The sequence below is a fragment of the Phocoena phocoena genome, chromosome 9 (assembly GCF_963924675.1).
Source record: "Phocoena phocoena chromosome 9, mPhoPho1.1, whole genome shotgun sequence".
Lineage (NCBI taxonomy): Eukaryota > Metazoa > Chordata > Mammalia > Artiodactyla > Phocoenidae > Phocoena > Phocoena phocoena.
The window spans coordinates 23,584,733-23,612,383 of NC_089227.1; the positions used below are offsets into that span (position 1 = coordinate 23,584,733).

Sequence of the window (27,651 nt, forward strand, 5' to 3'; positions counted from 1 at the left end):
TGTGCTTCCCTTCTGAATTTTCTGTGTAGAGAGAACAGGGTCAGTTCTAACACACAGACTATAACTTATATTATGGAAAAGTTTTCAGAATAGAAAAGTCACAACAATCTTCCAGTGCATAGCATTTTACATTAAGACTATTTTTTTCTGATACATAATTGATGATCAATAGCTGAATAGTGAACAACTATATATTTTTATTATTATTAAACAATATTATACATATAGATTCTGTTAGATGGCAGGAGAGGTGCTAGCATCTATTTTAATTGTTTAATACGTATCTCTAAATTCACAATGGTTAATCCTGAGGAAGTAAGAGTTTTCAGACATCAGAAATTTGCTTTGGTATAGAGGCTAAAAGAGAATAAAATAAATATTTATCTCAAGAAATGTAAGTTTTAACTGGGGAAAAGCAAATTATAAAAAATATAGAGACCTGTGAAACTCTATAATTGAATTCTAAAGTATAGAATATGGAAAAATAAATGTTATCTAGAAAAAGAACTTTCTCAGAGTACTCAATAATTTCAGGAAGAAGGAGAGACTTGAGTTGCATTTTGAAGTATAAAACTTTGAGTGTCCAAAGTAGACTGCAGTAAAGGTGTCAAAGAACTGGTTAATACGATGGATAAAGTTGTGGAAATGCAACTAAATGTGATGAGGGAAGGAACAATGTAGAAAATGTGCCAGAAATATAGGATTAACAAGAGAGATGATTAGAAAGACAACATGTGGTAAGATTTAGGAAGTTTTGAACATTACGCAGAAGACTTTAATTAATGACATGATAGGCAATAGTAGTTGGTTTATGTCTTCTGGTAGGGGTTAGATATAACAAAATCTGCATTTAGAGATTCATATCAAATATACTATATACTAATATACTAAATAATTAATTTAGTGTTACTAAAAGCTTCATATATACAAATTCATTTAATCTTCACAAGTATCTATGAGAAGGTACTATTATTTTACCCATTTTATAGTCACACAACCTTAAATCAACTTGCCAACTCACCTAGCCAAAAAGAGGACGAGTCAGTTTCCAAACCTAGGCAACATGAAAGGAGGGACTTGCTGATTTACACAGCTTTGTACTCTGTAATTCTACAATAATAAGTGTTGGAAAGTGAGGAGACCAAAAACAGGAAACAACAATATAGGACATGACCACTTCCAAGGAGAATTTAAGACTCTCATTAGAAAGATCTTTGCACAGTCTGCACATAACAAAAGGCACCCTGGTCTAGTGTGGTGGAGTACATAGAACTGATGGGTGATGGGATGCAGCGGGATAGAGGGACTAAACAGGGAGAGAGAGGAGTAAAAAAGAACAAACTGCAAAATGTCCAACTGAGTTACTGATAGAAATGTATACCTTAGGAGAAAAAGAGAGAGGTTTTATAAATGATTTGATATGAACATCAGTGTATATATCAAAGATCAGAGCTCAGATTTAATCTTTACTATAGAGGTTACAGATAAAACTAAACAGTAGATTTGCTTTCTAGAGAGTCTGAATGTAGAGACAAAGGACCGAGAAATTGGCACACATCTCTGAGTTATGTGTAATCCCAGAGAGCAAAGCATCTTACCCCTGCCTCAGGACCACTTAGGTTACTGCTGTTATTTTTACAAATGTATACAAGTTTTAGTACCAATCAGATTTTGTTTACCACTGAAATCAATGCAGATTACTTGCTTCATTTTATGGACTAATACCAAACTGAGAACGTTATTACCTGTATAAATGTGCCATTAAAAAAAGAAGAATTAAATTGCTTAATTTTAAAAGATCAGAAGATCATCTCATGTTGTTACCTAATTTTTAAAGTATAGAGTTGGGACTCTATGATGCCCTCTCATTCTAAAAGATGGCACCTTGACACTGGCCGTTGGAATAGCCTAAAATGGTCCATATATTTTACTTCATATATATATGTATTTCTTTACTCTATTTCCAAGGAGTGTTTTTTTAGGGACTTCGTGCTTTTTATGCATTGTATGTGAAAATTTCTTTACCAGTATTTTAGACTATGATTCCTACTAGATTTGTATGGACCCAGCAGGTTTATGCAATCTTGCTAGATAGACTAGAAGTCAATGGTATGAGCTATCACGAATGTGGAAAGTAGAAACTACCAAAGGACTTCAGAAAAAGGACAAAGAAGGGAACTAAAGATTTCTTTCTCGCAACATGCACAGACATACATATACATAATTCACACACGAGAAAATTTTTTGAACATGGGAGAACTGCTTGTAATTCGTCCAAATCAGAACAAATTTTAGTAGTGAGAGGAGAGGATGAATACTGTTTTCAGTATGTTTCTACTTTTTTAAGGAAGTTTTGATTTCACTAGATGGGGAGTAAATATTAAAATGATTAAATAACAGAAAAAGAAGTGTCATAAGATTTTACATGAGTTATTTCCACCGGACTGGTTTAGACAGTAATGTTAAGAACAAAGTAGTGAAAGCAATCTGGGAAGTAAATGAGATGAGAGTTCTCCCTAGAAAGGGTGGATAGAATTTGTATAATAATAGTAGCCAATGTTTATTGAATGCTTATTATATGCTAACACTATTCTCAGTGCTCACATTTACTAATTCTTATAACAACCTATGAGGATAAATATTTAATTACTCCATATTCTGCTTATTTTGACTTTCAAAAATACTAATTTTATACAGTTCAACCTAATATTAATATTTTTATTATCCCCATTGCACAGATAAGGAAACAGAGGTACAAAGAAATTAAATAACCTGCCCAAGTTTAAATGGTTAGCATGTGACCAAACTGGGGATCAAACTCATAGCATCTAGTTTCATTGTTAACCACTTCACTCTAGGCTTTGAGTAAAGAAGCCAATGTATTCGATCAGGCTGGGACTAGGACAAGGAAATCTACTCAAAGATTAAAATCTGCTGTGTATGACTCTGTTTCTTGGAACTCTATAAGAGCCTTGAGAAATGGGATATATATATATTTTTTTACAAATGTATTCTAAACACTTCATGCATAAGAAGATATTAAATTTAATAGTTACACTAAAGTTGACCATCATGTTGATGAGTACTGTTTTCCTGTAACAGCAATAATGAAGCGACCATGTGACTAGATAGACGATACTATTCTCCCAAACATCTGCTTTCAAATTAATGTAGCAAAGAGAAGTCTCAAGGTAAATGGCTTTCAATGCAGCTGCAGACCATGCCATGTAAGAGTCATCAGGCTGGAATCCAGTTATTACTAGGGCTGGATAATCTGAACATTTAAAGTCAGGGACACATACTGATGTACTTCTCAGACAAGTGAGAGGATCTTAAACTATATTACTTTTTCTGTACACATATTTATCACCTTTGTACTTCAAATTTAGTGAAAGATGTGCAAAATAGACCAGATAGTCCAAGGTCAATTTAAAACCAAGGCCTCTTAAATTCACAAAGGACATAAAAACTTTTCCTCCTTTTAAAACTAAAGGAACTGGAGCTAAAATTAGTCTTAGTACTCAAGTAGGCCAATACAATTTTCTAATACATACGGTAGCGTTACGATCAGAAGAAATTTATTTCTGTTCTGACTGCTTCAATATTTTTTTCTTTGTCTCTGAACAAATCATGGTATTATGGAAACTACACAAGATTGGAGTAAAAGGCCTGATTCTCCATTACCTACTACTAAATTGTCATACAACACTGAATCAGACATCTGTTTCTCTAGAACCCACTTCTACCTGTAAAAAAAAATGGATGGGGTTAGATGACCCTATCTCTAACAGCTGATAATTCATGCACTGATTTCAACTCTTTGTGTTTCAACTTTCCCATTTAAAAAAAAAAAATCTATCTCTCTATGTCTCCAGATGAACAAACAAGGCAAAATGATTCATGGCACTTAGAAGAAAAAGCATGATACACTTATGATGCCTTTTGATATTAAATGCACAAGCATGATAGTTAGGGAGTTTTCTGTCCTGCCAAGTACATTCTATCACAGTGCCTTTTCAATATAAACATATATTGCGTTCCTCTCATTAAAAACTGAAATAAATATGTACCTTCAGAGGTACATGATAAACACTTAATATTGTATTAGTCCTTAAGATTCTATAGTGTGAGAATAATCATGTGTATGTGTGTATGCTCATGTGTGTTTTCCCCTCATAAAGTCTCTTGAAATGGGTAAATTAACATAGTTTTCAGCTTCCATATAGATTTCAGCTATAACACTCTGATCATTTAGGGTAAACATCTTTACATTTAGAGGAATAGCAATAATACTTTATCTATGTGCAATTCTGTCTTAATTTTGGGCTTGCTACGGAAATAAGACATTTTAGGAGCAAATAAAAAGATTTCCAAGGACAATTGCTTGTAAAAATTAAGAAGGTCTCACATTGCTTTAGCAGCTCCAATGTACCCAGTGTAAAAGGATCACAACAGCACAGGGTTTCATAAAGGCATTATACCCAATGTCCTGTTCTTCTCTAAGGATTCCCCTTATTTTCTACATTAAGCAATAAGTAAAGTATCCTGAAGACAGCTAACTCAATTTGAGTTCTACCAACTAAGTGCAGAGATGACAGAAACAAAAAAATTAGTAAAAACACGGTGTAAAAGAGGACCAGCCTAAGGGTCAGAGACTAGGATCCTCGTCATGATTCTACTTCTAGGTATTTGCCTGGTTACCCTTGGGCCAGACACCTGGTTTCTCAGAGCCTCAGCACGCTCTCCTAGAAAATGTGCTAATGCCCAATGTCCTTTCCTGATCCATCATTCTATGAATTGATGCTTGCAGGTGAAGGAAACAAAGAAATCAGATTGTCCCTGTATTCATGGGTCTGGTTAGGCTCATTTTGTGTGAAATACTTCCTCCCTCTTCCTCTAGCACTAAAGTAAGTTGGAACTTTACACCTGGGCATCCCTCCCAAGGTACTTACTTGGAAACACTGCCTGCTACAAAGTCACCTTTGTCTGCGTTAGCTACTAGAGCTACAGAGGCTTCCTGCCCAGAGAGTGAAAGCCTTGCAAGGAATCCAGGAGAGCATCTACGATAACTCCCTCGTTTTACAGATACTGAAATTGACCCAAGGGGTTTGGTGACTTTCTACTCAGTCCCAGCTCCTGAAGCACAGGAGAGATTTCTAATGTAGGGTTTTCTGATTCTGTCATTGGTATTTTTTTCCTGTTTTTTCTATCATTACTATGAGGGGCATCAATTATTTGAATGGATTTCACAAAAGAATAAAAGGAAAACTTCCTTCATCCTTTTATCTAAAAAGTAGTAACCTAATTGTACTGAATTAGACTGTTGTAATTTTTGGAAACATGTACTAACAGGTTGCTGTAAATGTATTGAGAATTAGAGAAGCCACACTGAGCAGGATTTTGAAGGAGAAAAGTCAAATTTGTGTTTTTCTTAATCTAACAAACGTTAAGTGACTTCCCCCTGAAGTATCCAACTTTTGAAAAAAGAGAAAAAGCTTCCAATCCCACTAGATTTTTCTCTGTTTTTCCTTCTCAGTCCAACTCACTGAGGGCAGAAGAGAAGTTAATGTTCAACCTGATAAGAACTTTTTGGAAAAGGTTTAATAAAATTTCCTTAGTAAATTGTGAACTCTCACACAAAGTCACTCTAAAGCTTGCCAACGGTTGGCCTTACAATCAACAGACATGTCTGCAATATTACACACAGATTCCCTTTGTAAAAGATTAACTAAAAGAGATTGCTATCATAATTTGTTGAAAACATTTCTGTTGCAAACATATGGCAGGTTACAAAGGTTCTCACAAGCAAGATACTTGAGCTTAGTCCTTTTATTGAATAATTAAAGGTTTTAAACTCCAACAACTGCCCGTACCTACTACAAAGAAATAACCCAAACTTGTTTTCTTTTTCATAGGAAGCTGTCCTTGATGAAGGTACAATTGCTTTTAAAAATTGGGTTAAAACAGGCACAGAAGTTTACAGACAGTTCTGAATCTTTGATGTGCAGAATCCAGAGGGAGTGGCAGTTAACAGCAGCAAAATTAAAGTTAAGCACAGGTCCTTACACGTACAGGTGAATGAGTCCCCATAATAAGTGGCACTCTTTCCTTGACCATATGTATTTCTGAAAAAGCTTCCACTTGACAACTGCCATTGTATTGGAATATACTTATTATTTTCTTGCCATTAATATACACTGAAATTTTTGTTTCTGCCTATATAAAACCCTAATCTAAGGATTTAATGATGATACGAAATATATATTTTATTATGAATTTATCAGCATCAATTAACTGCCCTACATTTAGGAAGTCACAGGAGTTTTACACTTGTGGCATGTATTCTCAACAAGTCTAAAATATGCATGCTAAATAGAAAAACATCTATCACAATTTTAAAACCAGAGCACTTTAAAATCCTAAAATTGAAAGCGTAGGTTATATGAGTGGTTCTCCAAGGGTGGCTCCTGAACCAGCCACATCAGCATCTCCTGGGAACTAAGTAGAAATGTGAATTCTCAGGCCCCACCTTAGACCAAATGAATCAGAGACTCTTGGTTTGGAGCTCAGCAATGAGTTTTACAAATACTCTGGGGGATTTCAATACACACTCAGTTCTGAGAACCACAGCATTAAACTGATTCTACCTAACTACAATACCTGCTAAGGACTTCTATTCAAACTATTTTCCAGGTCTTAAGGGTATTTGTATTTATTCAATAGTTTCATTCTTATATTTTCTTCAGTACTGAGACTAAATAAGCTATACCTTTATCTTACATGCCTTAACAGTTTAATAGACTTTTGAACTCATTCTTAAACTATAAGAACTAAGGGAAAATAATTAGCCAGAACTTTTCAATTGTAAATTTAAAAAACTGATACCAGGGGATTTGAAGTGATATACCATATTTATACAAACTTAGGACTGATATCTCTTAGACTGTTGAGTACATTTTCTTCTATCTAAATTTTAGACTATGTGCCTTTTCTAACTATCAAAGTAAGGAAAGGAAAGATTGAGGTGCTAAAAACACTAAACCTACCCAAGGATTAGGAATACATTTATGGTGCCCATATGGGAACAGAGTTAAGTCCTGCTATATCATTTGTTATACAAATGTGTGATTTTTTTCCTCAAGAATAACTACAACTAGTTATACACTATGATCAAGCATTATTACAAAATTTCATATTTATAATGGTTTCTTCTAATTCATAGTTTAACTTTCTTATCTGTTTCAGATATTCTACAATTATATAATTTCTTTCCTCTCCATGCATTAATATGTTTCTAGATTGACAACTCACACTCAAATATAATGAAATAACAGTAGTTGGAAGGGTGATGTCTGCTGCCGCAGCACACGATATATAAGCTGCAGAGCACCTTGGTACCTATTCTGGTCTAGTAATTATCCCCACATCTCCTTGTCTTCAGGCACAGGTCTGCGACTATTCACAACTCTGTCAAAGAAGACTTGGTTTTCATTGTTACAGAAAAAAATCTTACCTTCAAAAATATTTCTATTTTTTCAGGGTCTTATAGTTCTATGTCATTATCAAAAGCCTATATGAATATCTTGTTCAAAAAATGTTGTAGCTACGATGTGTACCTATGAAAATCTAGAATTCACATATGACCTAATAAGAATCTAAGCATAACTGTTTAAAAAATCACAACTCTGTGAACTGACCACATGCAAGAAAAGAGAATAGTTTCTAGAATTTGAGAACTCATCACAGTTTTTGTTTAATTTTTTGTTTGTTTGGAGGGGTTATGATTTTACCTTTAAGGATATTAATTGGAGTATGGGAAAACATAAACATAATATTGAATCCTGTCCTAGTCTTGCTTGATAGGTTATATAAATTTTATTCTTAGAGGCTTTAACCTATCTCTATCTGGGATGAAAGCAGGGTGGGTTAGATATAATTGATTTACTTGGAGAAGCAATGAAGTGAGGGTTAGAGAAGTTGGATTTGCAGCTAAAGTACATAAACAATAAACTCCTATTTACATGACAATGTTAAAGGAAATTATGATCAACTATGAGTCATCTTGTCTCATGATGTCAACAAAACAGAGTCCTTAGTGTCTGCTTGGATGCCTTAAATAATGGGAAAACAACTGTTTACTTTTCAGAAAACGTTAAGAGTTTGAGAGTCTTCCACGTGTTGAGGTGATCCTGCCTCTCCATCAGTTACACCCTGAACTCAGCTGAAGTTCTAAGTGGAGGAGGATGTCTCTCCTCAAACAGAACCACAGGCTTTATTTGGCTTTCTGCTGCTAAAGTGAGCTTGATGAAACTTTGATTGAAAAGATGTGACATGGGTCAAAGCATAAAATTGCCTGGATTGAGATCTTAATGATATATATTCCAACCTATACCATTTCTGTGAAGACCTGGTACCTCCTTCAGAATATTCTCAGATCCAACATAAAAAATAATAATAATTTAAGTTACTTTGCTTTGACAGGAGTACATAGAAAGCAATACTGGGCTAAATCTGAGACAAATTCCTCCCTTTGACCTTATTAACCAACACTTTCTAAAAGCTGTATATATTCTCATTTTTAACCCAAAAATTGAGTGATGATGTTCTCTCTTTAAAAGTACATTCTAAGCACAGGCCTCAGTTTGAAGGATTTTTTCCCTTAGTGAGTGCCATCTACTGGTATAGCATTGTAAGTACAACCAAGTAAACTAGAATTTGGGTCACAATTATTTTTGCTATTATTTCAACTACTACATATATATCAATCTTCCTGAAAATTAAAGTATTTTAATTTTAAATGTTAATAATATGTAACCTAAGTTTAAAATACAATTATCTAAGAGAAAAGAGTAACTGACTACTAATAGACTGTCCTGGCTGCTGTTTCAGATTTTTATATTCTTTGTATGTCTATAGTATTCCAAGAACAGTAAATAATAAAGCTTTGATGAACTTATATTAGAAATAAGATCTTTCTATCTTTTTGTGAATTCCCTTTTTAAAGAATATGAACAATTAATTATTTATTCAAAAATATTTACCAAGTACTTACCATATACCAGACACTGCTTGGGGATACAAAACACACATAATACCTATCCTATAGGAATTTACCTTTTTATTATACCTGATTGAAATCAGGTCAGGTTTTCTTTGGTTTGCTTTGGTTTTTACACCTCAGTTTCATGTTTTTTCAGTCTTTACCTTAGTTAGATAACAACAGATAACTATTAGAACCTCACATAATAGACATTCAAATATATGATAGAGCAATGAATACCCTATTTCATCTCAGTAAATATCTTGTACTTGCAAAAGATTTTTTTCCATAATAATCACCCTTCACCTCATTCCTAAAAAGTAGTTGGTATTTTCCAGGAGCTTAGAACTAATGAGTATACAGTATATGGGGCAGGGATGGAGAGGAACTGATCTCCAAAGTGGAAATTGTATTCCATTAGCTATCTTTAATTCTCATTAAAATACTGGAAATTATGGAAAAGCCAGTACAGGAAAGTCTGTGCACTTTGAACAGTCTTTCTAAGAAAACGTGCTCTTACTGTTCCCCTGTTTAAACCTCTCTGCTGTCTCCTCCTGACTCTCAGGATAAAAGCTAAACATTTAAGTATGGGATGCAACCCTTTTACGTTCCAGATGTTGCCTATTACAGTCGTTTTATTTCCACCACTCTCCTTACTCCTTAAACCAACTATATTGAAACATCTGCATTTCTAAAATTACACCTGGGTCCTACTTCTTACCTAATACATGCTATTTTCTACGCTATTTTACCCAACTAAACTTCTCTTTGTCATGCAGACCACTTATGTGGAATTGTATCTTTTTTATTTTTATTGGAGTATGGCTGCTTTACAATGCTGTGTTAGCCTCCACTGCACAACAAAATGAATCAACCATACACATACAGATACCCTCCCTTTTGTACTTCCCTCCCATTTAGGTTACCACAGTGCATTAGGTAGAGTTCCTTGTGCTGTACAGTAAGTTCCTATCAGCTGTCTATTTTATACATAGTAACAATAATGCATACATGTCAATCCCAGTCTCCTATCTTGTCCATTATCCCCACCACAACCAACCCAAGCCTGGGTTTGCTCCTGTTCTGTGTTTTCCCACAGAATCTGTGTAACCCACTATAATAACACGTATTCCTTCTCCTCTACTATGCACATCTAAGGTTCCTCTTCTCAACTTTGCTAGAGGCTCAGCATTGGCCTACTGATCATTTTAACCTACTTGTTTAGCCTAATTTCTGACATAGTCTATGCACTCAAAAATTATTTGTTGCATGAATAAACAGCATTTGAGACTTAATGTTCACTTGCAACAATTATTTTGAATTTTATTTACTTTTGTTTTTCAGAGTTTGTTATCTAGCCAAGGAAAATATAACGTGGGACTCCGAGACCCACACAGTCTCTTTTCTGCAGCCCAATGGTACCATCTTTGAACCCTCACTATCAGTTGGAACCGAAAATGACACTTTCACTGTTCTCAATCTGGCTGTAGCAGTGAGTAGACAAACAGCAAAATTACTGGTTTTGAAATCTCTAGAATCCACTGTAATTAATCTCATGATTAGAACTATCATTAGATATTATTTATTTTGTCATTTTTATGAAAATGTGTTCTTATGGCATTATTTTGAATTATGGCCCTTTCTTTTGTTAAGCTAAATTCTAGTATTTTCCATTTATTTGTTAAAAATCTGATACTGCAACTGGTGTCTTAAACCGTGATTTCTTTTTTGGAGACTGCACCCCATGTCTATCCAAATGTATTTATTCAAGGAGTACTCAATTTACTTATCAAAAGATCAAGCTCTTCTATGTTTCAAAAGAGAACTTTGAAAGAACTATTGTGGGGCTATAAGGATCCATTCTTGAGCTCGATTCCACACCCTATTACTACTACAGTTGGTGTGTTTTATCCTGTGAGTACCAAATATGAATGTCGATATTGTTAGACTTTAACTGGATAAAAATGGTGGCATTGGCAATTCATAATTTTATTATTTAGTGTGTATTTCTGATCTGGGAATACATATTCTAATTACTTAAAAGTCTCTATCTCACATGAACTCAGCTATACTAGTTGGGGAAATTTACGTATCTGAATTTAACAATTAAAATTAAGAAGCTGACATTTAATCAAGTTTCCATTCTTTGACAAACACATAAATTGTCTAAAATTAGATTGTAAGCTGGTAAGGCTTTGAATACAGTTTTGGCTTTGATTTCCTATCTATAAATAATCAAGCTTAATGCCATATATTTGTGTTAAATGTATTTATCATATCATTCCTCCTTCTCTAGACCTCTTACAAATTTGTTTTAATGTAAACTTAAAAGTTACCCAAAATTTACATGAGAATGATAACTCAGCAATGTCATATGTTTATAAAATTAGTTGATATGAACTCCTAGTAATCTACAAATGTCATGAAATGGCAGTTAGGAGATTTTTAAAAATGTGAACTTGGTGATGTTTTTAGTTATAGCTTAACATTTTGAGTCACGAATAGAACAAGACGACTATTGAACTGAAAAACTGAGTATGATTCACTTGTCACTATATGAGATATTTGTTATATTTTCTAATTCATTGCTGTTATTCTATTTTAGATGGTTTTTAGGATTGCAAGCTTATATATCAATTAAATATAAGTATAGAAAGGCTTGAGGAATAATGAATTCAGTTACTATTATTTAACTCAAATACTCTTCTTTCCTTGGCTAATTCTGTTTTTAATTCTATGTACCTAATCTTTAGTAACCACTTATTAGAGATCATAACATTGAGAAAATTTCTAGAAATCTGTCATTGTTCTCATAGGTTTTGTTCACTATCCCCTCACCTCAATATAATAGGAGTAGTGATCACAATGGCCTTTCTGGCTTAATTACGACAAAGAGTGCTGGAGTTCGATCACGTCAGATTCTGATATTTGTTTTCTACCTTTGTCTCAGCATCTACAGCTATTTCTAGGCACATTTTACATTCTGTCTTTTTAAAATGTGAAAGACCAATAATTTAAAAACTTTATTGCATATATCTTTCAAATCACATAAAATAATTATGAACAACCAGTGTTTGAGAAATGCAAAAGTGAGTTAATTACATATTTTATAACTTGGAAAATATGGCTTGTTCTAGAAGTAATTTTTTCTTGTACACATCTTTCAGACCACAATACTGCAGATGGAGTTTATAAAGTTTTCAATGGAAAAGATGACATAAGCAAAGTTGCCATAATTGACACATATAAAGGCAAAAAGTAAGTATCCAGGCAAAGTGTGTATGTGTATGTGTGTGTCACTAGGATACTCTAAGGCAGGTAAGAAACTTATTTAACAACTGGTAATGCACAGGCACCAACCTATGGAACAGACCTGCCTGTATCTCAGCCCTAGAAACTCCTGTTCTGCCAGGTGTTAACCCTTTAGTTGTGATGACTGGTCACACTAGTGCATAGGTGCTGAGTATCAGCCCCACTTGAGGGTTGACGTTTATGAACAGGGTCTCTTACATAAAGAAATCTAAAGGGACTACTTCCATCTCTGCTGCATAACCAGCGTTATCGTGCACTCATACAATTACATAACCACAAATGAAAAGGAAGAAAGTCAATATGTCAACTTATCATCCAACAGGTAGGAAAATATATCTTACTGTTGTTTTATTTCTTTACTAAACATGAAATATAAAAATTGTTCATTCCAGGGACATGACTAAATATGTCTATAAAAATGGAAGGTAAATGAATCCATGCCAATGCTTTCATGACATTCCCCTTCAAATTTTTCTCGAAATAATTTTATATACTGATAACTCAGATTTTTAAAACTTTATCAATACGAAAATGGAATTACTATTTCCTGCTCTAACATTGACATATTAAACTTGATAAAGAGTACGCCTCCTGTGAAGTAACAGTAGAATGGGATATGTTTATATAGCCATGATTTCCTACTTTTCCCTAGCTCCTGACTGTTTATCTGGAGACACCTAATTCTTATGTCTAAAATAGGAAGAATCCCAATAAATATCAAGGAAAAAGCCTTTTCTCCTCAAAGTTAAAATGAGTTTTACATCAGTGATTTCCTGACGAAGAATAAAGTGATCAAAATCAAAAGAGATGAAATCTTTTTATTAAGTAACCATTACCTCACACTAGGTTCCTATCTAAAATTTGCATAAAACAGTTAAATACTAACCCATGTAACCCTTTTTCTTCTACTGAGTCCATAGTCACATTTTTTTTTTATAGAAAAGTCTAACGGAGGAAAACAAACACTTCTAAATGTTCATTTTAGAGGATATCACATAGTGTTTGTACACTGACAAAAGTGAGCATTTCTTCCATTTCAATATCACAGAGAGGTTTTGAGTAGAGTTACTATATGCTCCTAATTGGAGTAAGAATTTCACATGAGTTTAAGATTATGATAAGGTTAATTTAACTGACCACGGCAAGACTGAACATGATTAATAGCTTACTCTGTTTAAAAAAGAAGCAGCAGGGCTTCCCTGGTGGCGCAGTGGTTGAGAGTCCGCCTGCCGATGCAGGGGACACGGGTTCGTGCCCCGATCCGGGAGGATCCCACATGCCGCGGAGCGGCTGGGCCCGTGAGCCATGGCTGCTGAGCCTGCGCGTCCGGAGCCTGTGCTCTGCAACGGGAGAGGCCACAACAGTGAGAGGCCCAAGTACCGCAAAAAAAAAAAAAAAAAGAAGCAGCAGCTTGCCTTGACATCTTACTGAATGTTATGTTAGGCGTTTGAAAAACCTGTTTTCCATCATCAAAAAGTGGCAAACTATCTCTACTGTTATATGTATATATACCAGGAAACAATACAAACATCTTAAATAGATACCAGAGTATAAATTAATAAACTTTGTCCTACTTTAATGTCAGTTCATGCAAGAGTTAAAAGAGGGGAAAAGTATAAATTGATTATCTGCATGTTTCCAATCGCTATTGATCAAACATCTGCTTCTTTCTGTCCTCCTCCACACTGCCCTCTTCTCCCTCATACTGAGTTTGCATCAGTTATCCACTTAATATTTTCCTCCTATTCAGCTGAACAATCAACATACTATGATACAATACACTTCTCCCATTCCAACAAAAAACACCTAACCCTAAGAAGAGATCTAAATTTCTGATAAATATTTCTCAACCTTTTCTGAAGAACTTTGGCTGCTCCAAATTGTTTCTCACTAACAACATTTGGCAGTTTTTACTTTTTAATCTGGCCACTTAATGGTAACAGGCACTTCATTTATCTCAACAAGATGAAAACTTCAAACAAAACATAGACCAAATGATTTAGAATATTTCTTAAACTTAGCATTTGTCACATCTAGTCTAATCAATATTTATTATTTTAGCAGAAGTACTGAATCATAATAGACAAAGTAATGTGAGATGGTGTTCTTGGAATGACAATGTTCATTTCCTTTTTTTTTTTATTTTTTATTCCTTAGGCGTGTCTCTTAGTGGGCAAGCGATTGTGACATGATTAATGGTACAGGTAAGGGCATTTGTTTTGTGGTAATAATCACAGTGAAATCACCTCCTTTCTCCCATAAATCCACCATCGTACCTACAATGTTCTGGAGGGGTATGCATTTACCTGTCTTTAGATCCCTACAACATAATTCAGAATCTCTGTTCTTATACAGGCTTAGTAAATGTCTGTCTAACGTGACTGAATTTCTCAAGATTAACCACTGAGGATAAACCTTTACTGCATTCCTAGGGAAATGTTTGCTTTGTAAAAACTTTACTTAATTAACTGCCTTCCTGGCCGCAGAAGTAAGGGGTTAGAAAAACTTAGAGTAGTAGTTACTGTTCACATGTTTTGTATATACTGTAGAGATAATAATTTAAAACTGAAATAATTTAAAAATCAATATAATTACAAAAGGTAAACATACATCCAAGGGGAGGTTTCAATATGAAGTAGAATCAGTGAATTTGCAAGTAGAGCCATCTATTTTGAATAAGATGATCAAAATTATGGAGAAAAGAACAACAGAAGCAACAAAAACAAGGTTACATATGTACTAACCAAGGTACTAACCATGAAAAATGTATGCACAAATGAACATTCTGAGTTAGAGTTGGGAAGAAAGAAGGTGCTATGAACTTAGATTTAAAGTATAGTTAGATCCAACTTATTATTCTCCTTGAAGGAAAGCAAAGTACACATATGACTATTAGTTTAAGAATTAAGGTTTAAAAAGCAAGGGGAATCAAAATGAGGTAATTAAAATCAGAGGCGAGCTTTCAGCTACTAAGAAATATCAACAGAAGCAGAGCATAATGTTTACAAAGCTGGTGAGGCAATACTTTATAGGAAAATATATAATGAAGATGAAAAATGTTAAAGTTATGTAAAAGGTAGGGAATAAAAAGGAAACACAGGGAATGTTCATTTTCACAAAGGTATTGCTGAGTTTTGCATGTTTAATTTTGTTAACACTCTTCTAGGAAAAAAAAAAAAGCAAAAACACTGATTGATTGATTTGCAGAGCTTTGAGCCATGGGGATGGGTGAAGAAATTCCTTTCCAAGTGATGCATTTCTGTGAATAATGTCCCAATACCAATAAAGGTGTCCCAATACCACAAACTTTAGTAATTTTCTAAGAATAAACTTCAATCCTTCAATACAGAGAAAAATATACTGTGCTTCTTTTAAATAGTTTTTATTATGAGTTTAAAAAATGTATTTAAAAACTTTGTCCAAAACTAAGAAGTAGTGAAGTTTTAAAACAGGAATTGGAGGATTCATTAATGACCATAATATAAATACATGAGCATCAGGCATGAAGTTAAAAGTATCTAAGAGGAAAATAGAAGTAAAACAAACAAGGAGCAGGGGTAGTTTGGACAAGCCAGGGACTCAGACAGAATCTGTGTGAGAGAGACTGTTGGTTATAGCACTAGGAAAATAGACTGATAAAATGGAAAAATTCCAACATTTTTATCATGATTTAGAAGTACTTCCTATACCTTCTTTAATAAGCTTAAAGAGACATAAAATGAAAATATTGATTTACATTTGAATGTATTTTTTAAAAAAAAGAGTCCTGCTAGTATCCACTATCTTAGGGTCATGACCTTTACGGTGTCATTATGACATACTTTATGGTGTCATTATGACATAATCTTTGATGATACTTCAGATGATTTTTAAGGCTTTTTGATGTATTATTTTCCTTTAATGGCTAAGGGTTGGGAAGGCAGTTGTAGACAATGCCCATTTAGGGACCTATCTGGGGAGTATAAGTTAACCTTCAGTATCCCATTATCTCAATCTCAGGATCAAGCTCACTGTGATATTCTGTTATATTTCACTTAAGACAAGAGTATAAGTGAAATGTAAGAAGATTCCAAAGTGCAGTTACAAGAAAAAGAGCATGGTATTCATAACTGAAGGATGGGTCTTACTGTTTTGAACAAACACATTCAGTGGTGGCTCATTTTACTGATATTCATTTGTGGAGTAAATGGAGGTATTATCTAGTTATTTCTTCTTATATCCAGTGTGTGCCATGGATCTTAACAATTGTAGACGTTCAATAAACTCAACAAATGCCCTTTGTATTTTGATGTATACATTTTCAAACTATTTGCATGAAATTCTGTTTAGTGAGAGAACTTCAATAAATGATTTAAAAAACATTAATCAGCCATAAGGTTAGGCGAATGAATCACAATTGACAGTAAGAACGTTTACCAAAAGAACTTGTAAAGGAAGCTCAAGGTAAGGAAATTGCCACTCTACTGATTGGGTAGAAAAACACAATCACAGTTTTAACAACATGTGATTTTGCCATTGTTTTTTTTTTAAACTTTCATTTATTTTTAAGGAGTGGGAAATTTTAATACAAAATTGAATACCATTGAATATGTATAGTATACAGACTTGTTGAATATGGTAGCAGCTAGTAACCTGTTACTATTAAGCACCTGAAATGTGACTGGTACAAACTGAAATGTGCTATAAGTATAAAGTACACACTGGATCTTTAGATTTTGTTAATTTTTATATTGATTATACATTAAAATGATATTATTTTGGATATACTGGGTTAAATAAAATATAACTGATATTTTTATCAGTTTTAAATGTGGCTACTGGAGGATTTAAAAATTACATGTATACAAATTTCTGGATTGATTGGCTGGTAAGATTGCAGGATAGAAGGACGTGAGCTCATCCCTTCTTTCAAAAACACCCAAATCACAACTAACTGCTGAACAACCATCAACCAAAACAAAAAAACACTAGAAACTTCCAAAAAAGATACCCTACATCCACAGACAAAGAAGAAGCCACAACAAGACAGTAGGAGGGGCACAACTGCTACAAAACTGAATCCCATACCTGTCAGGTGGGCAACCCACAAACTGGAAAATAATAATACCAGAGAATTTCTCCCTCAGGATTGAAAGTCCTGAGCCCCATGCCAGGCTTCCAGCCTGGGGGTCTGGCAAAGGGAGGAGGAGCCCCCAGAGAATCTGGCTTTGAAGGGCCATGGTGTTTGATTGCAGGAATTCCACAGGACTGGGGGAAACAGAAGCTCCACTCTTGGAGGGCACACACAAGGTCCCAGGCACACCAGGACTTACAGAACAAAGCAGTGACATCATATGACTCTGGGCCAGATCTACCTGTTAGTATTGGAGGGCCTCCTGCTGAGGTGGGGGGCAGCTGTGGCTCATGGTGGAAACAAAGACACTGGCAGTGGCAATTCTGGTGAGTACTCATTGGCATGAACCCTCCTGGAGGCCGCCATTTCCTCCCCAAGGCCTAACCTGACCCAACAGCCTGTAAGCTCCAGTGCTGGGACACCTCAAGCAAAACAATGAAGAAGGCAGGAGCACAGCCACAACCATCAGCCAACGGGCTGCTTAACGTCTTCATGAGCATGGCCCTGCCCACCAGAGGGACAAAACCCAGCTCAACCCACCAGTGGGCAGGAACAAGACCCTTCCACCAGGAAGCCTGCATAAACAGCTTAGACAGCCTCATACACCAAGGGGCAGAGAGCAGAAGCAAGAACTACAATCCTGCAGAATGGAAATTGCAATCACAGAAAATTAGACAAATGAAATGGCAGAGAAGTATGCCCCAGATGAAGGGACAAGATAAAACCCCAGAAGAACAACTAAGTGAAATGGAGATAGGCAATCTACCCAAAAAAGAATTCAGAGTAGTGACAGTGAACATGATCCAATATCTTGGAAAAAGAATGAAGGCACAGATCAAGAAGATGCAAGAAATGTTTAACAAAGAACTAGAAGAACTAAAGAACAAACAAACAGAGCTGAACAATACAATAACTGAAATGAAAATTACACTAGATGGAATGAATAGCAGAGTAACTGAGGGAGAAGAACGGATAAGTGAAAGCCGGAATGGTGGAAATCACTGCTGCAGAACAGAATAAAGATAAAAGAATGAAAAGAAATGAAGACAGTCTAAGAGACCTCTGGGACACCATTAAACACACCAACGTTTGCATTATAGTGGTCTCAGAAGGAGAAGAGAGAGAGAAAGGACCCAAAAAATTACTGGAAGAGATAATAGCTGGAAACTTCCCTGACATGGGAAAGGAAACAGTCACCCAAGTACAGGAAGCACAGAGTCCAAGGCAGAATAAACCCAAGGAGGAACACACTGAGACACATAGTAATCAAATTGACAAAAATTAAAGACAAAGAAAAAATATTAAAAGCAGCAAGAGGAGAACAACACATAACATACAAGGTAACTCCCATAAGATTATCAGCTGATTTCTCAGCAGAAACTGATTCAGCTGATTTCTCTGCAGGCCAGAAAGGAGTGGCATGACATATTTAAAGTGATAAAAAGGAAGAACCTACAACGAAGAATACTCTACCCAGCAAGGCTCACATTCAGATGCAAGAGAGAAATCAAAAGCTTTACAGACAAGCAAAAGCTAAGAGAATTCAGCATCACCAGACCAGCTTTGCAACAAATGCTAAAGGAACTTCTCTAAGTGGGAAACACGAGAAGAAAAGCACCTACAAAAACAAACCCAAAACAATTAAGAAAATGGTCATAGGAACATACATATCAATAATTACCTTAAATATGAATGGATTAAATGCTCCAACCAAAAGACACAGGCTTGCTGAATGGATACAAAAACAAGACCCATATATATGCTGTCTACAAGAGACCCACTTCAGGCTGGAGTAGCAATACTCAGACAAAATAGACATTAAAGACTGTTACAAGAGACAAGGAAGGACACTACATAATGATCAAGGGATCAATCCAAAAAGATAAAACAATTGTAAATATACATGCACCCAAAATAGGAGCACCCTAATATATAAGGCAAATACTAATAGCCATAAAAGGAGAAATCAACAGTAACACAATAATAGTGGGGGACTTTAATACCCCACATTCATCAATGGACAAATCATCCAGAAAGAAGACCAAAAGAAACACAGGCTTTAAAACACAAATTAGACCAGATGGACTTAATTGATATTTAGAGAGCATTCCATCCCAAAGCAGCAGAATATACTGTTCCAAGTGCACATGGAACATTTTCCAGGATTGATCACACATTGGGCCACAAAATGAGCCTTGGTAAACTTAAGAAAACTGATATTATATCAAGCATCTTTTCCAGCCACAATGCTATGAGATTAGAAATCAACTAAAATAAAAAAAAAACTAAAAAAAACACAGTTTGAGGCTAAACAACATGCTACTAAACAACCAATGGATCACTGAAGAAATCAAAGAGGAAATAAAAAAATACCTAGAGACAAATGAAAATGAAAACCTGACAATCCAAAAGCTATGGTAAGCAGCAAAAGCAGTTCTAAGAGGAAAGTTTATAGCAATACAATCTTACCTCAGGAAACAAGAAAAATGTCAAATAAACAACCTAACCTTACACCTAAAGCAATTGGAGAAAGAAGAATAAACAAAACCTGAAGTTAGTAAAAGGAAAGAAATCATAAAAATCAGAGCAGAAATAAATGAAATAGAAATGAAGAAAACAATAGAAAAGATCAATAAAACTAAAAGTTGCTTCTTTGAAAAGGTAAACAAAATTGATAAACCTTTAGCCAGACTCATAAAGTAAAAAAAGGGAGCGGGCTCAAATCAATAAAATTAGAAGTGAAAAAGGAGAAAAGTTACAACAAACATCACAGAAATACAAAGAATTATAAGAGACAACTACAAGCAAATATATGTCACTAACTGGACAATCTGGAAGAAATGGACAAATTCTTAGAAGGGTACAGTCTCCCAAGACTGCACCAAAAAGAAATAGAAAATATGAAAAGACCAATCACAAGTACTGAAATTGAAACTGATTAAAAACTCGCAGGAAACAAAAGTCTGGGATCAGATGACTTCACAAGTGAATTCTATCAAACGTTTAGAGAAGAGTTAAGACCTCTCTTTCTCAAACTATTCAGAAAGTTGCAGAGGAAGGAATACTCCCAAACTCATTCTATGAGGATACCATCACCCTGATACTAAAACCAGACAAAGACACCACAAAAAAAGAAAATTACAAGCCAATATCACTGATGAACATAGACACAAAATTCCTAAACAAAATTCAAGCAAACCAAATCCAACAATACATTAAAAGGACAACAACATGCTAAAGTGGGATTTATCCCAGGGATGCAAGGATTTTTCAATATCTGCAAATCAATCTGTGTGATACACCATGTTAACAAATGGAAGAATAAAAACCATATGATCATCTCAACAGATGCAGAAAAAGCTTTTGACAAAATTCAACATCCACTTATGATAAAAAAGAAAAACTCTCCAGGAAGTGGCTATAGAGGTAACCTATCTGAACATAATAAAGGCTATATATGACAAAAATACAGTTAACATCATACTCGATGGTGAAAAGATGAATGCATTTCCTCTAAGATCAGGAACAAGACAAGGATGTCCACTCTTGCCACTATTATTCAACATAGTTGTGGAAGGCCTAGTCATGGCAATCAGAGAAGAAAAATAAATAAAAGGAATCCAAATTGGAAAAGAAGAAGTAAAACTGTCACTGTTTGCAGATGACATGACACTACACATAAAAAATCCTAAAGATGCTACCAGAAAACTACTAGAGCTCATCAATGAATCTGGTAAAGATACAAAATTAATACACAGAAATCTCTTGCATTTGTATACACTAACAAAGAAAGCTCAGAAAGAGAAATTAAGGAAACAACACCATTTACCATTTCATCAAAAAGAATAAAATACCTAGGAGTAAACCTACTGAAGGAGACAAAAGACCTATACTCTGAAACTATGACATGTTGATGAAAGAAATTGAAGATGACACAAACTGATGGAAAGATATACCATGTTCTTGTATTCAAAGAACCAATATTGTCAAAATGACTATACTACATAAGGCAATCTACAGATTCAATGCAATCCCTATCAAACTACCAATGGCATTTTTCACAGAACTAGGACAAAAATTTCAAAATGTGTATGGAGACACAAAAGACCCTGAGTAGCTAAAGCAATCTTGAGAAAGAAAAATGAAGCTGGAGGATCAGGCTCCCTGACTTCAGACTATACTACAAAGCTACAGTCAAAAAAACAGTATGGTACTGGCACAAAAACAGAAATATAGATCAATGGAACAGGCTAGAAAGCCCAGAAATAAACCCACAGACCTGTGGTCAATTAATCTATGACAAAGGAAGCAAGACTGCACAATGGAGAAAAGACAGTATCTTCAATAAATAGTGCTGGGAAAACTGGACAGCTACATGTTAAAAAAAAAATGAAATTAGAGCATCCTTTAACACCATAGACAAAAATAAACTCAAAATGGATTAAAGACCTAAATGTAAGACCGGATACTATAAAATTCTCAGAGGAAAACATAGGCAGAACACTCTCTGATGTAAATTACAGCAATATCTTTTCTGAGCCATCTCCTACAGTAATGGAAATCACAAGAAAAATAAATAAATCCTAACTGAACTCTGAAGCTTTTGCACAGCAAAGTAAACCATAAACAAAACGAAAAGACAACTCACAGAATGGGAGAAGATATTTGCAAATAATGCAACCACCAAGGGATTAATGTCCAAAATCTTCAACAGCTCATGCAGCTCAATATCAAAAAAACAGGGCTTCCCTGGTGGCGCAGTGGTTGAGAGTCCGCCTGCCGATGCAGGGGACACGGGTTCGTGCCCTGGTCTGGGAAGATCCCACATGCCACGGAGGGGCTGGGCCCGTGAGCCATGGCTGCTGAGCCTGTGCGTCCGGAGCCTGTGCTCCGCAATGGGAGAGGCCACAACAGTGAGAGGCCCGCGTACCAAAAAAAAAAAAAAAAAAAAAATCATTAAATATCAAAAAAACAAACAACCCAATCAAAAATTGGGCAGAAGATCTAAATAGACATTTCTCCAAAGAAGACAAACAGATGGCCAAGAGGCACATCAAAAGATGCTCAACATCGTCAACTATCAGAGAAATGCAAATCAAAACTACAATGAGATATCACCTCACACTGATAGGAATGGCCATCATCAAAAAATCCACAAATAAAGCCTGGGAAGGTTGTGGAGAAAAGGAAATCTTCCTCACTCTTGGTTGGAATGTAAACTGGTACAGTCACAATGGAGAACAGTATGGAGGTTCCTTAAGAAAATAAAAATAAAGCCACCATGTGATCCAGCAATCCCACTCCTGGGCATATATCCGGAGAAAAACGTGGTTCAAAAGGATACATGAACCCCAATATTCATTGCAGCGCTGTTGACAATAGCCAAGACATGGAAGCAACCTAAATGTCCATGGACAGATGAATGGATAAAGATGTGGTACATATATACAGTGGAATATTACTCGGCCATTAGAAAGTATGAAATAATGACATTTGCAGCAACATGGATGGACTTGGAGATATCATACTAAGTGAAGTAAGTCAGACAGATAAAGACAAATACCATGTGATATTGCTTATATGTAGATTCTAAAAAAAAATGATACAAATGAACTTATTTACAAAACAGAAACAGACTCACAGCTTAGACAACAAACTTAGGGGTTATGGTGGACACATAGCAAACAATGGAGCGTAGGAGACATACAATAAACACCCACATGCGCGGACCCCAGCAAGTGAGCAGCCTTTCTCTCCAGGATTAAGCCTTGGAAGATTGAAACTTTATGTTTATTTCATTTAAACTGGGCACAAATAAAGGATTTGAGGGAGTCATATAAATATTTAGTCCATAGAGGAAACTAACTATGAGAAATGTCTTCAATATAAATACTCTCTGGTAGTTCATAAGCAAAAAATAATCTGAGAAGCTTTTGAAAACAAAGATAAGAATAGCTCATATTCAAGTAGAGTTCTGCTAAGCCTTAAAATTTCCCAAGATTTTTTCCCCTAAGATTTAAGCATGAATTCTAACAAGATTATATCTAATTTTTGTAAGTTAAAGCAATAATATAAATTTAAAAATAGAAAAAAATGGATCTCCAGAATGAAGTTCAGTTTCCCAGAATGAAGCTCTTTCTTATCTGTGTTTAGGTCATTCTATGCTGTGTTTGAAGGCAAAATTGATCTGATAGGAATCCCCTTGTGTAGATTCATTTTTCCATCCAGGGCTTTTGCATCTCCACTTCAAAATCCAGGCAACCATTGTTTCTGCACAGAAAAAATTACCTCCAAAGACTATACCTTATATCGTGTGCTAGATGTTAGCAAATGCAAAGAAGGTGAGTACAAGTTCTCAGTGTCACTATCCATGGCATAATTTGCATTATTCTTTAAAATGTAAACTTCACCCGGGATTCCTTTCCACTAGAAATTTAAAGTGAGAAAGCAATAAGGGCAGAAAGTTAGGGCGATGGTAGGATATTTTTGTTCTGATTTTTGTACCGCTTTCAAGCTCCCATTTGTTTCAGTGTTGCAAAACTTAGTTACTGTTAGGTAAAACCATACTGATATTTCCCTGTGCTACTTTGGATAATATAACTTTAGGTCCTTCATGCATTTTTTAATTGGATTATTTATTTTTTTGAGTTGTGTGAATGCCTTGTATATTTTGGATGTTAGTCACTAATGGGATATGTGGTTTGCAAATATTTTGTCCCATCCCATAGGTAGCCTTTTCATTTTTGATGGTTTCCTTTGCTGTGCAGAAACCCTGTGCTCCTTTTAGATTTAGGGTAAAATGAAAATAGTTCCCAGAATACTTTGTGCATCCCAACTTATCCAGCTGACATTTTTCTAACTTTTTCTACCCTAGAAAATGGTAAATAAAAATAAGTATATTTCAGGATGTCTCTGAAAGAAGAATTGACTCAAACACGAAATTTGGAGTCTATCTTATTTTGCTCACCTACTTCATGTTGGAGTTAGTGTGACTAAAGAGAGAAAAACCTCTTCAATAAATTCTCAGTCCATAGATATATTACTGCCTGAAACATGAAGGTATATGGTTGTAACTTTGTGTTCAACAGCTAAGCTTTACATATTTAAAATAAACACCAAAGCGATGAACAACAGACATCAATTGACTGGTTACTAGGAGAAGTTTAAACTTTATTTTTGTTCAAAAGTGATTAGATGTTATAATCTTCCCTTACCCTGACCCTCCAATTAGTATTCAAAGCCAAATTTGCACTTCTTTTTTAACTTAAAAAGCTTTATTTTCAAGGAAATCTTTTCTGAGAGGTATGTGTAATGAGGAAAATGATTTATCCCGATTGTCTGTTAAAACTTGTTTTCAGGAAAACCCGTGTACATTTCACTTCCTCATTTTCTACATGCAAGTCCTGAAATTACAGAACCTTTTGAAGACTTAAGTCCAAATGAAGAAGAACATAGCACGTACTTAGATGCTGAACCTGTAAGCAACTACATAATTGATCTGATTTGTTTAATATTGTTTTCTAAAAATGAAGGGAAAATTATATTATCTCCATTTTCTCAATCACATTTATTGATCATATTTATTACATCAAAATCTTGATAAATTACTTACTTTTACCTCAATGAAAATTACATTGATCTCTTCCTATTGTTGCCTATGAAATGTCACAGTAATTCTATTCTAGTTTTTTAGCATGTGGAATTTTATAGACTTTTTAATTGTTCACAGGTCAGGGAGAGCAATGATGGAATGATTCTAACTGGCTTAAAACAATTTGGTATAAATTACAATTTTATGCTCATTTTATACTTAACTACAAGCATTGCTTTTATGAATTGACACTGTAGATTACAAAGGATTAAAAGAGATTTTATGGGTATATGTGTATTTGAGGCAAGATCTATTATACTTAGCGTCAGGAAAACATCTATTAAATTTCCTATAGTGTAACAGTTTCACCTTTTAATTTATTTTAATATTCTCCTTTTCAAAATTTAAATGACATGCCAGAATTTTAGCAGGCATGTTTCAGTTTAAATAATGATAGAAGTAGTATTATAATTATACTGATGATACACAGGTTCTGGCTGATATATAGTTGAACATGCATAGCTCAGGATTTAAATTGACTGTATGAGTTCTAGGTATCAGTATTGTTGTTGTTGTTGTTGATCCTCCAAAACCAGATCAGAAAAATATCACAAATCTAACGAAAGCTTAGACACGAGGCTGGGAAAAGGAATTGTGTGTGTGTGTGCATGTATACGCATATGCGTATACATCTGTATATGTACAGGCATATACAAATAAAATTTAATTATGGAGAGTTATGTATGTGATATTTAATATGTTCAATTAATTATTTAATAAATTTCATAAGTTTCAAGTAGTACAGTTTCACCTTAGGTTCTACATAACAGTAAAAATAAATTTTGGATTTATAAAAGACATTTTTTTTTAAAGGAAGTTGGTAATTATTTTAGCTTGTTCTCTTTTTAGGTATCTGGATTTACTTTATGATTTAAAAAACAGCTGCAGATCAATATACTGGTTAAGCCAGCAAGAAAAATTGAGTGAGTCTCTTGAATGAGCTTCATTATGATTTTTAGTATTTTCTTGTAAGAATATGAGTATATCTATGAAAGGAAGGGGAAAGAATATAAAGTGTCAACTTCTCTTTGGCTTAATGTCATTAAATAATTATGAAATGCTTGTAACTTTCATTTGTAATTTAGAATTATATATATTTTCTATTGAACTGGTATTTACACACATTTTGGAATGAGTATATGGTGGCATTGCTCATTTTGCTAGCTGTCCAAATATTTCCATGACAATAGTTTCTAGAATTCATATTTTAGTTTCCTGGGCATAATTTGTGAAAGGGAAAATATATGCTTAGAAAGAGTTAATCTAATTAGAAATCTGTATTAGAAAGATTTATAAGAGTGAAAGATGTCTGAGAAACATCCATATTAAAATTTAAATGATTTATTACAGGGAACAAAAATTAGTTGCAAGAATAACTAATTTCTGAACATTCATTTACACTAGTAATTACTAACATTTCTGTTATACATGTGTAATGTATTAGTATAAATTTTCATAATTATTTTCAATGTATATAACAGAGCATTAAGGGGTCTGACACAGACTATATGATGCCTATTCTTTGGCTTAATGAGGTATTTTTTAATCTATTAGTCACTAAAAACAGTAAACTTCTTTGTATATAGAAAAAGCTTTTGATGTTTGAAAATTGAATAAATATGTATAGTATTTGAAGTTGTATGAGTTTCCATTACCCATATGGACAAGTTCATATATTATTAATTAATTATTTTGAGAGAACCAAGACACACAGAAATGTCAGGATTATGTTAGATTTCAGTGTTTTTATTTTAGAAAGACAAAGTACTTCCTATCACTTAAGATTATTTTCATAATGCATCTATTAAACACTATTTCTTGTCATACTGCCTGTGGTGGGAAAGAGTCAGGCAAATGTGAAACTCCAAATAACTCAATGTGAATTCTGAACTGCTAATAAAAGCCAACCAAGTTTATAAAGACCAGGTCTGAGTAGGTATAGGCAGTTTATCTATTACCTGACAAGATATTTTTAGTGTGAATCATGGAACTGATTAGGCACAGAATTAGGAAATGCATTTCATAAGCCTTTAGAGGAAGGAAACTGTTGATATTTGCCATTTCCCTCTGTCACTAGGAAACATCATTTGGAAAACTGGAAAATATTTCTGTAAGACCAATGTATTGATCAGTGAGGCCAGTGTATTGAAAACTGCTATATAACATGTTTAAAGGGAAGAGGATTATATTTCTCTCTCTAAATATTCCACCTTGGCATTTATTACCTTGTTTGACATGCAAAAGGACTTCCATTGGTTTGTCTTACAGATAAAGACGACTAAAATGTATGCAGCGTTTTGAAAAAAGACCGATACGTAAGTGGAGGGTTTTGACTATTTTGCTCCACTAAACTACCCAAGTAATGCTAAAAATTATTAACTTGATTACAGACTGGCACCATTTGGTGATAAGAAGAGAGCAATGTTCATAAATCAAGTGACTGGAAAAATAAACCTCCTTGGTCTGGTAGAAATGATCTTAATGAGTGTTGGTGTGGTGATGTTTACTGCTTTTACGATTTTATACTGTGCATGA

The 27,651-nt window shown here is 34.5% G+C and overlaps 1 pseudogene; it reads left to right on the top strand.

The window, feature by feature from the left end:
- Positions 1-297: 297 nt before the first annotated feature.
- Positions 298-27,651, top strand: LOC136127884 (platelet glycoprotein 4-like; annotated as a pseudogene).